Genomic DNA, 11,496 nt, shown 5'->3' on the forward strand with positions numbered 1-11,496 from the left:
CATTTAATTAATTAAAGAAACATTTACTATGAAATATCGATTGAGCATTTATTTTTAAAAGTTAATTAAACGTGATTATTTTACAGTCATAGATTTATGTACTGCAAGTATAAATCTGACCGTTCTTTATCTAACATGACTTGTATTCTAGAAATGTAATCAATTTTACTTTAATACTAAAAACTATGATTTATTCGATCGGGCATCATAAATAGTAGGGATCCCGTTTGAGTGATCCAGCGGTCATGATCATATTGTCTTATAGGATTTAGTATCCTCCTCGAAATATTTGGCTTTTGTTCTTACCAGTCTTGCTAAAATCAACCAACTACATATATCACAATACAATCTTGCCTGTTTTCTAAAGACACAAAGCTATTATCGTTCACCACGATTCACCAACATCCACCACCATAAAAACCAGCGGCACCCACTATTTCTTCCACCACCGATAATGTTCCAACCTCCGCCACTCACAAACACCCGCCACTATTTCCATCACCCACTGTTTCTTTCACTACCACCATTAATATTTATTAATATAATTATTAGTAAAATTATTTATTAATAAAAATACGTATTTATTAGATTAACTAAAAGAATATTTTATAATGAAAAATTAATTAATCATTCATCATGGGCAATTAATAAGACATTAACTAATAAAATATTTATAATGGTTAGTTGAACAAACCACGACCGTAGATTTATCTTCTTCCTAGAAAAATCTTGGCCACGTATTTGACTTTTCACCACTCTTTATCAACTCTACCACAACCACCAAACCACTTATATAATTGTTAGCAAATCTAAGCATTAGTTAAATATATTTATATAATTATTAATAGAGTAATTTATTTATTACTAACATGACATTTATTATGACATAATAAAATATTAATTGTAAAAAAATAATGAGACATTAATGATAAGAAAAGTAAATTTTGTCTGGTAGATGCATTTCTAATCTCAATCACAACAATCACTTGTCAGAAACAATCATTAATAGTTTCTATTATATATATAATTTTAGTAACATTAATATTAATAAAATTGTGTATTTATTAGATTAATTAGGGGGATGATTATGGGGATGATTATAGTTTCTTATCGTCTTCCTCTGTTGTCGATGATTATGATTAGTTTTTTTCTTATTGTGAATAATATCAAAAATTTATACATTAAGGGGATTGAAAATTCAATAAATCATTTATCATCAGCAATTAATGAGAGGATAATTAACAAAACACTAATAATAACATTTAAATTGAACAAACCATGACCGTAGATTTATCCTTTCTCTAGATAAATCTTGACCACTCTTTACATATGTAAAGTTATCCAAACTGTGTCATGTATTCTAAAAAAACCTTTTGGCTTGGTTCCCCCTGTATCAGAACTGCTTCATCCAAGCATGTCCCAAAACCAGGCAGGAACGGAACAGGACAGGCAGGAATAGGGACAGGACTGACCTATTCGGTTGGGTTCGGTTGGGCTGGATGGACCGAACCTGATTTTGCTGGATGGACCGAACCAGGGTTGGACCTGACCGATTTGGACCGGTTTTGATTTCTTTTTCTCCGCGTACAGAATCTCTTCGTTCCTTTTTGTTTACAGAGGCTCTCGTCGTTACCTCTTCCTTGGATTTTCACCGAACATGATGAATAGGACAAATTAGCATACAAATTAGTACTCAACATACAAATCAAATTAACGCAATCACAACTATAATCAAATCACCTATAATCATTTGATTAGCTATGCTACAGCCGTATAGGACAAGTTCAAACCAATTTGGAACAATTTTCAATCACCCACAACAACTATATACAAATATATATTATAAAATGTAATCATTATTCGAGGGAAAAGCATAGAGAAAATTAAGGATATGAGAAACGACAAGAGAGATTCTATTGATGGGCATCAACTATATTACATAGCAGAGTATGCTTTATATACAACCATGGGAAAACCCTAACTACCTAGTTAGGCCGCACATCTATGGGCCATAGGCCCTACAACACTCCCCCTTGTGCGGTCCAATGGAATTTCATACGCAGTGCTTCACATATAGTGCTTCAAATGTCGTCCTCTCCTAGATGACTTGTGCCGAAATCAATTTCCTCATTAAAACTTTGACAAGGAAAAAAAACCCAGTGGGATAAAACCTTGGTACAACCCTTCACATGTAGTACTTCACATGTTGTCTCTTACTTTACATGTAGTTCATCACATGCAATACGATCTTCACAGATCGATGAGTCTAAGTTAATTGCCTCGTTAAAACTTCGCCAGGGAAACCCAAAGGGACAAAACCTGAACTAAAGAAAAAGAGTACAATATTAAGCAAACTTAGAACGTAGTTGGACTCGAATATGTTGCCTCATTAAAACCTTGACAAGGAAAACCCAGTGGGATAAAATCTTGACGAAGAGAAAAGAGTACAACGTGACAGATGCAAATAAAGCTGTTATGTTGCAGATGATCACTTTGTTCCGTTGAAGTTGATTAGTTGCATCACAACTCCTAAGGCAGAAAATCCTTGTGGGAAAGACTATAGCCTTAGTTGGGAAATTACTTCCCGGTATTTGTTGTTGTCTCATTAAAAAACCTTGCCGAGCAACAAAACCCTGTGGGGAAAAGTAACCTCGGTGAAGAAAAAGAATTCAACACGCCATTAAATGCTCCCCCTGATGTCAGCCAGTCTTCATTAGTCTAATGCAGTCAAAAGGAGTTCATCACACTTTACTTTGGTGACTTGGATATTTATGGAACCATGTTGTTGATTCTGGAAGTTACGTTGCATAACGAACTATCGTGTTTCATTTCTTTGATTAAGATATTTTCAATAATATCAACGCGATCTTTATGTCTTCAATGTTTAACATACTTGATGCTTTTAGTATTGTCTCGCTAAAAACCTTGTCGAGTAACAAAACCCTTTGGGAAAAACTATTCTTGATCGAAGGGAAAAAGAGTACAACACAGCTTCAATTTCAAAGTAAATCATGTCGACATCATATCCTTGGATCCTCCCCCTGATGTCGGCATCTCCCCCTAATTACTTTCAGAGTTGTTCCAGACTGTTCCTTTAGTCATGTAATTTTCGAAACTGAATATCGGTAATGACTTAGAAAATAGTCTACCATATCTCCCGCTGATTGCTTTCGTGGGAGAAGATATTATTGTTCCTTCATAATCAACAACCTTTGGATTGCAGTTCCTTTAGTATTCCTTTTTTTTTTTTTTATGTTTTTGCAGAGATGAAGAAAACTCATGTCAACGGTTACTATTAAGTATATGATTACATTCACTATATCATTCCAATGACATTGCGTTGGCGCTGAGTTATATCTAGCTAACAAGTTCATTGAGGATGTAACATTTGGTCGAGTATATTATGCGAAGTACAATAATGTGTCTATTATACTTAGATAAGGAAATCTCATCTCCCGACCCAACTTCATCATCTTCCTTTAGACAAATTGGTCATTTATGTACATTTGAAACTCGACTAATCATGGGAGTGCTAGGAGCACGCACGGCCTTGTTAAATTGCCTGAAAACTTTAGACGAATGCAAACTGGTGGAATAATATACCACAAGCTCAGTATTCGGTCGAGCTTTCCCTAAACTTTTCATCTCAAATTCGGATTTCAAATAGTTTTGAGGTCTCTTATTACATCAAGAGTACCCATCATGTATGTACCATCGACATAGATAGCTACGATTCCAAATCAAGAACTTTCTTGTGAATACGCAATGAAAATAACTTACTTGTCTATCCCTTCCAAATCAAATAGTCACTTAGACGGGTATACCACATCCGCCTGATTCTTTCTATCTATAAGTGAACGTTCTATCTAAATGTAAACGCACTCTGTGGTTTAGAGTCACTTGATTTGGGTAACAAAAGGCTATCAAGTACTTTTGTAAATATATTCTATCTCTTGATTCTTTCAGAAATACGTAACAACCACAAATGCTACATTTCAATTCCTTTTGAAATTACCAACCTAACTGAGTAGCGGAACACTATGAAGTTCATTACAAGAGAACAATTCCAAGGAATTGTGAGAAACCTCTCGCCACAAGGAGAGTCTTTATCCTTTAAAACTTCTTTATTCTCATTATGCTTTGTGACAAATTAATCATGTATGTCCAATAGGCTTTACACTTGGTTGGTTATCACTACCACACCAAATACCTGTATATTTGTCAAAGAAACAAGTTCTACCTGGATTGTATAGGCCAAATATGCTATTTAATTAAAATAAAATAAAGCATGGTTCGATCTCATGGTGCTCTACTTATGGAGCAACTATTTATGTATTATATCATCATTGTGCACGCATGATCCTTTCATTGACTCATGTGCATTCTTATAATCCGTCAGGATTTCATTGTTCTCTAGAATCATTTAAAACTTCGGAGTGTCCTCCAGTATTGATTCATGGACATAGTCAGAGACAATCAAATGAGATGATTTCATTAATGATACAAATTAGGTTATGCCTTACTCATCTACTTCCTTTCTAGGTGAGCATTGATCGAACCTGGTGCTCTCTCCATCTTTCTTTATGGAGCCACGGCCTCAACTACACTTCCACCAAGTATAGTTGCAACACCTTGGTATTTGGTGTACCCCATACTGAGGATTTCTAACCTTGCAGGGATATTTGTAGCTGGTATGTGTGATCTTGTCACTTTAGCGTCATCAGTGTACATTCTGAAAATTGATTATTCTTTGTCACTTCACATTTACATTTGTGGAGTATAAGAATCAATATGATACAAAGTGAGAACACACCACGACAATTCCTGTCGTTCTCTTAAAAAAAAATACTTTTTCTTATCTCCCCATAACGACGGGAAGACTGTCTCACTAAAGTGATAAACCGCAAATATAGCGGTAAGAGATCTCCTGCCAAAGGTTTTAAAAAAATGCGGATAATTGTTGAGAGTAAATATCCAACAAAATTACTTAATCATTTTCGTGACCCATCATAGTACGATGTGGACTCGTAATGGCACATATATAGTGCAACAAAAAATGCGTAAGCACACAAATGTCAGGCTTAAGTTCAGTTACCAACTGGTACGCAGAAAAGGTTGACTAGTATTGGGTTCTAAAACGAATTAAGTAAAGATGCGCGTAATATTGCATATATCCAAAGCAATAAAAGATAGGTTGGTACGCATAACCTATTCCTTAGACATCATCTGTAGCCATTGATGATAGCCTTTGCGAGACCACGAGGCATAGGATGCTCTGCACTCATCCTATTAAATATGCAACAACCATCAAATCCTTTTGATTTGCACTAGTTAGCATTTTCAAGGGGTGGTGAGCCCTTACATGTTAAATATGTGCTAGTAGTTTTCCAAACGCAAATTTCTTGGGAACTATAACTAGTCAAAAATATCAAAACATCCACCAGAATCATAAGTCACTTTAATGGTCCGCATTCTGCATGAATATTTTTCTAAATATCACCTTGTTTTCTTTGTAATATGGATTGTTTACCATTTGCATCTTAGGATTGTCTTGATCTTGTTTTACTGAAGACTTTGTGAAATGAGTGATATGCTTTCTTACAGAAAAAGAAAAAATATAATGGGAATGGGGGGTTGTGCATCTAGTACTATAGAAAACACTTATTTTATTGAGAGATATGTCAGTACTTCACCTTCTGTCAATATTTTTCCCGTTGTCTCGTCCACTAAAACACAATGATGTACGTATGAGTCCATTCAAAATGAAACATCATGTCACAACCAAAGTTCCTTTATGGTTATGTCAAAGCCTGTACGAGTCAATTCCCAACATTTCATCGTCGGAATCAATATGGATTCAATAATCCAAATATTATAGTGATTTACATTTCAATAGTTGACTCATTAGTTTCTCTAAAATACATTTGCTTCCAAATATATTAGAGAGTATAAAAGATGCAATCAATTACATTCTCACTATAATAAGTGGTGTGGCCTCATGATCCAACTCAAGTACTTTAGAGTGAATATATGTTACGTTTTAGGGGGGATGAGATACTTTTCATCCAAATATATCTCAAGTGCATTAGAAAATTTATGTCTCGCGGGAATGATGTAATTTTCATTCCATAAACACAAACATTGGATCTAGTTCAATTAAATAATCAATTGGTCAGGCAAAGTTCTTTTTGTCATTAAGGTTGATGTCTCAAGTATTACCTTCCTTTGGAAATTGGTTGCTACTATGGTACCTGCATTACATTGCTTGTACCTATATCGGTAAGAAGATTCATTACCAACTCTTTGGTGAGAGTTAGAATTACATCTTAGCTTCATCCCATGTTCAATTGATACCTTTACTTTGGTGTCATTACTGCTGGGGAGGAATAAAAATACATCTTTGTCTCATGATATATGTGTCCATTTTCACATGCTTTATGAGTCCATACGTCTAAACCTCATTACTTCGGGATTCTTTCCATTTTCAATTTTGTTATATTTAGCTTAATTTGAGAAACTTCTTTATCTTAACATGCCAAGAGAATCTCACTTCACATGTCAACCACTTACTTTAGGTTGAATATATTACTAAAGGTAATTCTCTTGTTGTCATACTTCAATATATATTGGTTCATTAGTATCATGGGTGAAGTAGAGAAATGGAAATTTTATGACTCATACTTTTTGTGAGTTCTTCCACATAAATTGGATAACATGTCATTTACTTAAAACATATCTTTTGAAACTACCGACTCTTTAATAGTCGAGCAAGTGGATTACATCCCACAAAACATTCAAATTTGGGAGACAATATCCAGTACGCAATAATGGTCCAAGTACTTCTAAACCCCAAATAAATACATTGGAGTTGGTACAGCCAATTGAATAAAAAACATCATTCAACCATAGCCAATTATCGTATTCAAGAGAATAAAATAGTATTAAGACCAAAATTCTTAATGATCATCAGCAATCATAATTTAAGTAGACCATTTATATAATGTGGACTTATATATCTTAAGACAAAATAAACAAAACTAGGCATGTTCTAATAAACAAAGAAATAGGGCTAGTAAGTACTCAGCGTAAAAATCCACGTTATAGTTACATACCTTAAACTTTGGTTCCCGTTATATATAGCCTGAACCCAAACATTCTTGGTCGTGCACGGCCTAAAACCAAGACTGGAACTGGACCGCCGAAACCAGACTGGACCGGAACTGGAACGCTAACTGGAAAGGACGGGACCCGGATTAGGAGGGGACCCGGACATGACGGGCAGTTCTTTTCCATCTTCTTACGGATGATTGCAGGCGCTGGAAGAACATGAACTTCCTCTCCTCCCGAGGATTTCACACGACGGCATATTGTGACATGACGTACAAGCGCAAAGTACGAGATCAGATAATGACAAAAATAATGAAAAACAGTATACTCTTATTTTTTTTACGGCAGTGCTATTTGGCTCCCTAATCTCCACCTCCCTATTTTTCTTCCTATAATTTAAACTTCATGTTAGGGGAATGGTGAACCCCACCTGAACCTAAATACGAATCTCGATATGGATGTGGGGTTTAAATTATAGGGAGGTGAATAGGAAGATGGAGAATAGGAAGACAACTAGCATTTCCGTATCTTTTATTAACAAAAGATAATATAATTTTATTTTTATATCAACACATGTCAATCAATCTCGCCCATAAAAGGAGGCATGTTAGCAAAAAACATTGGTATTTTATTATAATAATCAAACAGACAAACTACGTTCAAAGTTCAAACTTAAGCAATCAATTCGTTTTCAATTATACAAGCGGGGACCACGTTTCACAGTAACGTAAGAAAGAAAAAAAACGGAAAATGGAACCGAAAGATGATAAGCGATAGTTATAACATAGCATATGATTATACAATTGATATTGATAGGCATGTGGTTCAATAAGAGAGAGAGAAAAACGAACCAAATCATAAAATCTACGAAAGCTATGTACATGAGCAATTGAGCATCATAAAATCAGGAAATCAAACTAAAAGCAAATCTATGGCAGACAACTTTCACCAAATCATATGTTACAAACAGAAAAAACAAATATAAAAAGGGTTTAGGTGCAGAACCAGATTTGGATTCTCGAGACGAAAATCAGTGATTTCCCCATAATAACAGCAGCGGCGGATTCATTCATTCCATGATAACAAATCTTTTCCCTTTAAACGGTGTAATAAGCTCATGTTTTAACAATTCTCAGTTTCTAAGTACAGATCCAGTGAGGATCGAGATTTCCCAAACTTTATTCGGTGATTGATTGGAAGAAAAAAAAATTTTAGGTGAGCTCGTGACTGATAACGTGTTCGAGGGAAAAACAGAGAGAAAATCAAGGATATGAGAAACGAAAAGAGAGATTTCATTGATGGGCATCAACCATATTACATAGCAGAGTATGCTTTATATACAACCATGGAAAAACCCTAACTATCTAGTTGGGCCGCACATCTATAAGTCATAGGCCCTACAACAATCATCTGATTGTTTATGGTTGGTATAACACAGATTCATATTATCCGTTACCGATTTGATCCCAAAGGAAAAATAAATAAAAAAGATTAAGAGAAAATAGATCCAACTTATCTGATTCGATTCCCGCGATTGCAACATTAATTTGATGTTAATCCGTATAGAAAAAAATCAATCAATCCCTTATAGCTCTGCGGTACAGTTTCGTGCATAATAACGTGTTTGAGGAGAATTAGAGGTGAAACATGGAGAGATAAGAGGAAGAAGAAGATCAATATTATTAGGAGAGTCGTGTAGAATAGTTACATAGTTTCCCTTATATACAACCCTAGGAATCTAGTTGGACCGCACATCCATGGGCCGTAGGCTCTGTAACATTAACAACATATCAGTATTAATTAAAATATTTTTAATAATAATAGTAGTGACAACTTGATTGTAATATTATTAAAAAAATTATCAGTGTATTGATATTTTTTCCCCTAAATAACTGTGTGTATATTAAAGGCATACCATTTTTAAGACCATATTAATATTAATTAAAATATTTTTTTATCCCATTGAAATGGATACAATCTTTGAAATTATTTTCTGTATCAGATTTATGAACATGCTTGAATTTTTTCTGTCAGTTTTTAATGCATAAACATGTCTGGATTTTCTAGATATTTATTATTAACACTAAAAATTAATATAGTCATTTCTAGTATTTTTTTCCTTATAAAAGATTCAAAAACATAAATCTTATTATTTTATTTCATAAATATGTTGAATTAATTTTTTTTTATTTCCTTCATAAATGAACGAAATTAATATAGTAGTTTTTTTATTTTCTGAATTTTTTATGATAAATAATTGAATGTAGGAACAAGTAAACCACTCATCCTTTACTCCCATCACCACCACCATCATCTCGATGGGTTAGGGTGAGGTGGGGTGTTTGCCTAGTTTAGCTGGTTGTTTTTCTATTTTGGGTTTTCAGTTTGTGAGAACTGATATTCTCCTTTTAGTTTATTGCTTGTACAGTTTTACCTTAGTTTTACTGATTGCATTGTTTTTCATTGATACACCTCGAGAGCGGTTTTTTTTTCCGGTGTTTCTTAGGCTTTACCTGCTGAGTGTGGTAGCTGACCTGTAACTCCCATTACTGTTTGTTTTTGTGCCTGAATGACGACCACATGTAAGGGGATTCTGCTATGCCCTTTTAAGGACTTTCATGGGTGTCCAGATGGGGGATTGGCAGCAAGGGATTTACATGTTTGGTTCCCCATCTGAAGAGGTTACATCTATGCAATACTGAAAGAAAAAATGCTCTTCAACAAGCCATCAGAAGTGATCTGGATGTGTTTAAAGGCTTAGAGAAAACTTTGAGAACCTTGAAACAGTGGATGTGCTTTGACTGCATGAGCATTCAAGCATGGAGCAGGGCCTGCAAACACGAGGGGGGCATGGATATTAGGCCTTCAACGTGTGTGGTGTCTGGGGATGTACTTGAAACAATAATTGGAGTATCACGTCCTGGTACACTTCCGGTGCAGGTGGTGGCCAGTGTCTTTGAGCTAACCGTTGAGACAGTACACGCAGTTTTCCAGGCTCATATTTACACTGTCAAGAGTGTTCCAAAAGGGTGTAGGATGGCATTCTCTCATGCTCTAAAAGCTGCACTATTGAAAGTTGCGGCAGACCCCAAATCAGTCAGGAATTTGGCTAGTTCGTTACTGCTACCTCGCTGCACATTACGTGTTTACAGTCCTAAAAGTAGAACGGAGAAGAAGCCGGGGAAGCTTAAGGTGTTGCAGCAGAAACAGATCCTTAGTGCATTGGAAATTTAGGGTGAAGCCGGGGGAGTTCAGAGGCTTGTTGGGGAGGCTCTACAAGTACGGCAAACTGGGGGTATTAAGCTGGAAGAGGATACCGAGTCCGACAACAGGCGAGGCAATAATGCTTCATCATGTTTTCGCAAAGTGGCAGGCGGGCATTTCACTGCGGTTGTTAAAGCCATTAGATCTTCAGGGGTAGCACAATACAACACATATAAAATGAAGGCTCTTGAAGATAAACATCCGTTTATGCCCCTTCCGCAGAAACCAACTATCCCGCTGAATGAGACACCCTTACCTGCTGAAGAAGGTATTGTTTTAAGCTGCATTAAATCGTTCCCTAAGGGGACTTCTTGTGGTAGGGATGGCCTCCGGGCACAACACTTATTGGATGCTTTTTGTGGGGAAGGTTCCGCTGTTGCTGCTAACCTAGTCACGATAATAACGAGGGTTGTTAATTTGTGGTTGAGTGGCAGATGCCCATTTAATCTTGCGGAGTTTATTGCATCAACACCCTTAACTCCTCTCCTAAAACCAGACAAAAGCATCCGCCCTATTGCGGTTGGGACGATTTGGCGCCGTCTTGTGTCTAAAGTAGCAATGAAGGGAGTTGGCAAAGATATGGAAACTTAGTTGCAGGATTTTCAGTTTGGGGTGGGGGTCCCAGGAGGTGCAGAGGCAATTCTACATACTGTAAACAGGTTTGTTAGTAAGTATCACAGTGACTCTAGCCTTACTATGTTGACCGTAGACTTCACCAACGCTTTTAACCTAGTTGACCGAACAACCATGCTACTTGAGGCACGTAGGTTATGTCCATCTATATCGTTGTCGGTGGATTATCTATATGGTCATCCTGCAAGGTTGTATGTGGGAGATTATCATATATACAAGCCTCTAACCCGATGCATACGCACCGAGAGTGTGTAAAGAGTTTGTGCGTAAAATTCGCATTAACTAACCCCTACATGATTAATTTGAAATACAACCTCATCAAAAGACAAGGTACCTTGCTTTGTGATGCAGAGATCAACAAAGGAAAAATGTACCTTGGTTTGTGATGCAGATATGGAATTGTAGTTTCTAATGTTGTTCCGGAATTTTTTTTTTTTTACCTTGGTCTTATAGTCCACAATTTCCTTCAAAATTGGAGGAAGTTTATTACCA

Source organism: Papaver somniferum, chromosome 8 (assembly GCF_003573695.1).
Source record: "Papaver somniferum cultivar HN1 chromosome 8, ASM357369v1, whole genome shotgun sequence".
Taxonomy (NCBI): Eukaryota; Viridiplantae; Streptophyta; class Magnoliopsida; order Ranunculales; family Papaveraceae; genus Papaver; species Papaver somniferum.